We start from the raw sequence: 7,791 nt of genomic DNA, 5'->3' as shown, positions 1-7,791 counted from the left end.
CTGCTCTCTTCATGTTCCCTGGTCCCTCGGTCCGCGTGTGCTCCTGAAGGTCACACAGGACTTTTCACCTCCCCTGTCTCATTTTCCAAGTTTCCTGGAACGCGAACATCCTCTCGGGAGGACAGTATTATCTGCAACTTATTATAGAAATGTAATGAAAGCTTCCTGACCCGCATACTGAGATGGCCAGATGGGTAATGTTGAGCCCTTGCAAAATGAGCTCTTTACCATTTAGCTTCCATGGGCGGGGAGGGGGAGGGTAGGGAGGGAGTTTGATAATTTCCAAGCCTCTGGTGGTGTTTTCTTGGGTCAGGATAAAGGCATTGGCTGTTTTCTAGCTTATGCTAATTACACACGGGGAGTGAGAGAGAGAGAGAGAGAAAATCTACCCCATGGGGCGGGCGAGGCCACGGCCTGCAGCCCGGGAAGGTCATGGAGATGAGTGAGGTGGTCTTGCGGGGCCTGCACGTGGAGACTGCTCCCCTATCTAAAGGCCCAGTTTCAGCTTCTGCTGACTTTTTCAAGAGGAATTAAAATCTGGGTGAGCGGATGCTTAATTACTGGCAAGATCCTCCATTAAAAAGTACTGTTGCCAGTCAGAGAAAGACAGGTATCCCGTGATCTCACTCATATGTGGAATCTAATGAACCAAATAAACTGGTGAACAATTAGATCCAGAGACATAGAAGCGTGGAACAGACTGTGGAACCTCAGAGGGAAGGCGGGGAAGGGGGGGTGGGAAGAGATCAACCTAAGACCTTGTATGCATATGTGCATAACACATGGACAGACAATAGGGGGTGAAGGCCTAGGGCAGAGGTGGCAGAGAGCGGGCTAGAGGAGTCAATGGGGAAAAGAGGGAACCTATGTAATACTTTCCACAATAAAGATATTTTAAAAAGTACTATTGGACATAGAAAATGCGTCTGAGGGTCCGATCTGGCTTCAGGCAGCCAGTTTGTGACCTGGCCCACACTATTCCCAAGGAAAGCCGTTGGAATTTGTGCATCTGGGACCCTGGCCTTCTTCTCTGGGAGGTGTGGGAGAGGGTGCTAAGACTCCCAGGGAGAGTGCCCGCGGTGAAGGGACTGTTTCCTCTTTGCTATGGAGAGCAGGGCGCTGGCCTCACAAGGACCTGTGCTTGGAGGCCGTAGCCATACAGTCGTGGCTGGGGAGATGGGGGGCCAGCCAGACCCTGCACCACCTGCCCTGCTCGACCCTGTGTCCCTCAGCTCTGAGCGCTGGCACTGGGGGCTCCTGGCACAAGGGCTTCATGAGCCGAGTTCCACCTCAAAACACTGTCCTGTTGGGGGTGTGAGAATAAACATGTAATCTTTTCTGTCAAAGAAGGGAGCTTAGGCACCCGCCGTTTTTGGCTCATGTGACTTGCAGATCCCCTGTGGGCTGCCATTTTGAAATGGCAAAGGTCAACCCCTTCCTTTAAATTAGCCAATCACGCCAGAGTGTGAGCCTAAGCTCTGACCAATCAAGAGTGAGGGACAGATCAGGAATAAAAAGCCGAGCGGATCACCCGCTCAGTGTCCATGTGCTCCCAGACCCTGTGTGTGCGCACCCTCCTGCAGGAGGTAAGATATTTGCTCTGCTATCTGGCTCCCGAGTATGCTTTGTGTCCTTCCAGGACCCCTGATTTGGGGAGCTCTCCTTATTTCTTACAGCGGCAGGGACCTCTCATGTGGGGACTTCACAACCTTGTGGGGCCATGCCGTGGTGGCAGGTGGCTCCCAAGAGACAGCTGGTGGGCTCCTTGGGGACCCTGAAGTGTGAAGCATGGCTTTTTAGGGACAAGGAGACACTGTGCAGAGGCCGTTCTGTGCATGTGGGTCTGACTGCACCAACTGACCCTTGACCCCCCATTTGGGTATTTTGCCACAGCATTAATGCAGTTCTTTTCTCTAGCCACACAGTGCAGATAATGCACGCATTGAAGAGACTGGAAATGATCATGTCAGACAGCAAGAGATGCGTCTGGAAGGGAGGCCAAAGTCATTGAAATGCATTGACTAGATCGCCATCCTTGCTCCAGGGTTGCTCACTGGAAGACTGGTTCTCCTGGTGAATGGAGAACCTCTTGTTAGTGGTGGAAGTAGAGAGACCTACCTGGTCTGTGTTGAAGCTAAAACAAGGAGCTCAGATCCCCTGGAAACTCTGCCCCAAACGCTACCCACACTGAATCTACCTAACCCCAGCCTCTGCTCTCTCGTTTCCCATCAGCTCTGAATTCCAGGCACGACAAAGATTTGGAGGAGAATTGCTCATTCCAGGGAGTACCCAGCATGCCCCTCAGCAAAAAGAAAGCAGGCGAGCTCTATCCCCAACTTCCGCTCTGAGGACGCAGCCCTCCGAGCAGCGCATCGCGAAGTGTGAGCATCCTAACTTGCGAGTCTTATAGTTTCACTGAACTTCGGGGGCCTCCCAAGCTCTTACATCCTGCAAGGCAATATTGAAAGCATAAGCGAGTGTGTGAAACACAGGTACCCAGTGAAGCCTGAAGAATCTAATTTCGCAGGAGGGCATCTTCAATAGGCCCAGCGGTTCTGCTGGGAAGTAAGCCATCCCGCTGCTGGGGAGGCAAATCGGCTTCATTTCCATCTGGAGCCATCTGCAATTTCCAGCCCAAAGAGATGGGGCCTGAGCGGGTTTTCCCATCATCATTACGGTCCAGTGTCTCCATTTGAAAAGCTGTGCATGTGGACTAGACCAGAACAGGGATTATTTCAAATACTGTGCCTGCTGATGTCATGTAAATGGCCCCAATACCTTTGGCTAATAGTAAGCGCGTGCTTGGTGAATCACACAGATTTGGCCGGGCCTGGAGAATTTAATAGCAGCAGCAACAAGAATATGGGGCCTTGGGATGGCTGGTTCTCACTCTCCAAGGGTTTTCCCATTGGTTCCCTGTGTGGTCCCTCCCTTTCCTGGGAAGCGTAGAGCAGGCCCTCGGGCCATGCTGCCTCCCACAATGACCCAGTCCTCCGTGTGGACCCAGCCATGTGTCCTGCTCAATGGGTGCTCAGTGACAGCTGATCATTCAAAGCTCAGTAAATGTTACTTAAAATTAAGCGAACACAGCCCACGATTAGATGCTGACTTAATTTCCCACATGGAAAGAATCATATTGAGGTGAAATGATACCTCTTAGTTCCTCTGCCACTTCACCACCTAGAGGGTGAGCTCCCAGACCCCAGAGATGCCAGGGAGGAGCACAGCCAGTCTGCGCCCGGCCTCCCCCGCAACCCCCCGCCAGCTCTGGGAGAGATTCTGGGTGTGGCTCTTTAAAGAATGGGCTCATCCCCAGCACCCAGTACTGGTTGCTCGCAGAGATGAATGTGGAATCAAGTGTCTCACAGCTGGAAAATGCTAGAACCTAGATTGTAACCTGTGTGTATAATTCCTAGGCATATGCTATATTTTTAATTATGCAAATCTTTTTTTATTGTTGACATTGTTACAGATGTCCCCCATTTCCCTCCAATTCATCCCCCTCTACCCCAGCCCTCCCCCCACCTACAGGCCTTCGCCCCATTATTGTCTGTGTCCATGGGCTATGCATATATGCATGTATGTTCTTTGGTTAATCTGTTCCAGTTCCCCCTCCCCCTTCCCTCTGAGATCTGTCAGTCTGTTCCATGTATCCATACCTCTGGTCCTACCTAGCGGTAAGCTTTTCTTTTTTTAAGTATATTTTTATTGATTTCAGAGAGGAAGGAAGAAGGGAGAGAAAGATAGAAACATTAATGATGAGAGAATCATTGATCGGCTTTCTCCTGCACGCCCCCTACTGGGGATCGAGCCCACAACTGGGGCATGTGCACTTGACCGGAATGGAACCCAGGACCCTTCAGTCTGCATGCCAAGTCTCGCCCTATCTACTGAGCCAAACCAGCCAGGGCTGATATGCTTTTTAATTGCCTGAGTTTTTTTGAAAATTGGTAAGAGCGACAGGCACAACCCCTGAAGTTGTCACACAGCCTCTGGGGCCAGCCTTTGCTGGTAAGGCTTCCTGGCCCTCCTGAGACTTTATCCTGCAAGAAAACTTGGGTCTGAGCCTCACACAAAGGGTCAGTGTCAGTGGCATCTAAGCCCACAAGTGGAGGAGGGGCGAGGATTAGACTGTCTCTCTGTGTTGGGCGCCTCCTTGGGCAGAGCAAGTGGCCTGGGCTGGGTGGAGCCAAAGCAGCAGCTGGTGTGATGCGGAGGCAGAAAGAGACACAGTTAAAATTCTCTGTCCCCTTGGTGGCCATGAAGTCAGGGAATGTGTAACTGTGTGTGTGTGTGTTTGCTTTACCCCCCCTTTCTCTTTTTCCTCCACCAAATGCAAATGAGTAGATGTGTATTCACAGCCTAACAAGATGTCAAGGAGAGAAGAGTAGCCTTTTCATCCAGAGGGGAGTCCAGGGACCAGCCCCTCCGCCCAGTGAGGAGAGGAGGACAGGAAGTGGGAGGGAGAGGAAGAGGGCAGGGAGATGGGGGAGGGCGAGGGACCGAAGCTGTGGAGAAGGCCATGGACAGACCCTGGGCAGGAATGTGGGGATGGATGCTGGACCACGCCTACTCACTCACACAGGTGTGGGCATCCCTCCATCATCCTGCACTTGACCTCAGAGGAGAGCAAATCACCTTATTCCTGGGAGCTAGAAGAATTCAACTCTTGCTTGACAGCTGTTGGGGGCAGGGGGGAGGAAAGGGGGAATATATACATAGGTGAAAATCAGATGCCATTTTCTTCAATACTTAGGTAAAATTTGATCAGGTGAATGTGAATTATACGAAAGAGCCTTAGTGTCCACACAAGACAAGCCCCGGCCTTGGGGCTTCCACACAGGCTGTGCTTTCTGCAGGAAAAATGTCAGCTTCTCTCCTACTCCCACCCCAGCATAGAGGTCACATCTAGGGCTGTTTCCCCACACCCTCCATCTCCCCTCTGCCAACAGGTTGCATTCTCTTTCTTTTGTGCTCTCCTAACCACCTATTTTTTAAAATAACCTGTTATCACAAGTGTAATCAATGACATCATGAATGGGTGAGTGTGTGTCTCCCCTACTACCCTGTGAATTTTAGGTGGCTGAGGACAGCCTTTTTTTCTGACTGTCCATTATACCTCTTGTACATCATGCATAGTAGGTAATTACCTGGTCTATAGTAGGTACATAATACATATTTATTCCATGAATGAATGAATAAATGAATGAATGAATACATGAAGTACCCAAAGGCAATCTCTTCATTAATATAGTCCTTTGTATTGTTAGGTTTGATGGAGCAATTGAGTTGATACCCTTCCCAGAGGAACTGGCTTTTCAGGTCATTTCACTCTGGACATTCCCTTTGCTGAAGACCACTTTTCACTTACGGTGACCACATTCCATTCTCTCCCCTCTGGGTCTGCATAAAAAAGTCTCCGCCCAGAAAAATCCCGCCAAAAGTCTTTTAAAAGCTGCTGACTCCCCTCACTGGGTGCTGGAGTCGTCCAGGCTCAGCCACCTGGTGTTCAGATGATCGAATAAATTCGTAATCCCTCACCACTCTGGCCTTGTGTGTTCCTCCTTCAGTGACCTAACAGTATAACAACAACAACAACAACAACAACAACAAAACACCATTAAATCTGGGTCAGAGGGAGTCCTTGCATCCTCACCCATGATCACACAGCTAGTAGGGAAAGAGGCAGGACTGGGACCCAGGTTTCTCTCTGACCCATGAAGAACCCAACCCTGGCCCAGCATGCCCCACTTCCCATCTACTTCTAAGAGGCTAGAGACTTCGTTTGGAGAGGTGTGTTTAGCCTAGCAGCTCTCCCTGGTCCAAAGGAAAGAAGCGTGGGCAGAAGTAAAAGTGTGACAATCAGCTTCATTGCACAATTGCCTGGTTTCGGTTGGTTCGTTCCCTTACCTTATTGCTATTTAAACACAGTTTTGATGATTTTTGTTTGCTTTAGAGGAAGAAAAAAAGATTCAGAAAAGGTATAAAATTGCATATTATTTACCCCAGAGACGAGAAGAGTCCCGCCAGTAAATATGCATTAAAGCTGTTGTATTTGTGTTTGTATTTGGAAGGTGTTTAAGTAGACCCAGCAGACTGTAATACCTCTCTTCAGAGTTGGTGGCACCTATTGATTAAATATGTATTTATACATTCCTTCTACTTTTAAAACATGAAGTTGACATATATTTTAATCCTATAATAGACTTAGAAGAGTTGATCAGAGAAAATACATATTTATGTGTTCCCTTAAGAAAGATTTTATTAGGCATACACATTTTAAAAACTATTTCTTGACATATATATTGATGTCTGTTAAACGTGGATTTAATTAGAGGTGCGAGTGTGCGTGCATGGTTTGTGTGTGTTATTAGGATAGGACATAGTTTGGTTGAATATATGGGATTTTTTTTAAAAAAACCAAAATACAATTTACAAGAAGTAGAGACAGAACATAAACTTTGGAGTAAGAAAGACCTGGATTTATCTGCCACTTATTAGCCTTGAAGAAGGAACTGGGGAATTTCTGTGACCTGGCTTATTTCTTTTCTTCCTTTTTAAGGTTTAAAAAAAATATTTTTTGTTGATTTCAGAGAGGAAGAGCGAGGGAGAGAGAGATAGAAGCATCAATGATGAGAGAGAATCATTGATCAGCTGCCTCCTGCATGCCCCCTACTGGGGATCGTGCCTGCAACCCGGGCATGTGCCCTTGACCGGAATTGAACCTGGGACCCTTCAGTCCACAGGTCGATGCTCTATCCACTGAGCCAAACTGACCTGGCTTATTTCTTCATCTGAGGAGTAGGAATAGCCAGAAGGTATAGTGAGAATGAAGAGAAAACACTCATGAGAATCTAGCATTTTGTCTGGTTCCATAAAGGCTGTTAAAGCTTAATTGCTATTCACACACTAGCACACTAGGGTTAGTGTGCATGTACCCCCATACTCCCCCCCTCACCAGAGTGGGGTTAGAGGCTGCCATGTGCAGCTCAATGCCCTCAGTGCCCATGGGGGGAGGGGCACAGCACATAGTTGGTGCCCAGGGAATGCCCATGAGTGCAAAAGCATGCACCAGTGCAGAGGCTGGGAGAACTTCCACCCTTTGTGGTTCAAGCCCGGTGGTGAAAGCAGGCCTGGCCCCAGACCCTGGCTTCATGCCTGGACATCTCTACAAGGCTGGGGACATTCTTTCAACTCTTTGAATACTATGTGGATAACAATGCCTACTTCACTGGCTGGTTGAGAAGATAAATAGGGGATTTGCAAGGCCAGAAACAGAGGCGTTGGCACATGGCTATTCAGTAAAATGATAATGCTCAATATCATCATTTATTTTTAGGGAGGCTTTCACTTTGGAAACAGAAAATCCTGGGTTTGAATGTTGGCTGTTTCCTCACACCCCATGATCGCGACTAAATTCCCTAATCTCCCTGAATCTCAGTTTCCTCGCCTCTCAAAAAGGCGTAATTACACTACCTTGAAAGAAAACGTTAGGGCTAACATGGGATGATCTTTTTAAAACCCTCGTGAGGTTCTAGCATTGTGTCTGGCCCATTGTGCCTTGGTCTACAGAGGATGCAGAAATGATGTCTGTTGACTGTATGATGCCACCAGTCACCAAGTCCTACTAATTCCTCTGTGTCGGCCCCTGCTTTTCCTCTTCGATTGCTGCCACCCAGTTCCAGAATGCTTCGCTATCCCTGCCTCAATCCATCCCGAGCCCTTTACCCAGATTAATTTCCATAAATTAAGCCCCCCTTATTCAGAGCACTGCCGGGCTCAGAAAGGAAT

The sequence above is a fragment of the Myotis yumanensis genome, unplaced genomic scaffold (genome assembly GCF_028538775.1).
Source record: "Myotis yumanensis isolate MYYU_CA2020_CCGP unplaced genomic scaffold, mMyoYum1.0.hap1 SCAF_19, whole genome shotgun sequence".
In the NCBI taxonomy this organism is placed as follows: Eukaryota; Metazoa; Chordata; class Mammalia; order Chiroptera; family Vespertilionidae; genus Myotis; species Myotis yumanensis.
Note: the sequence above shows the minus strand (reverse complement) of the source record.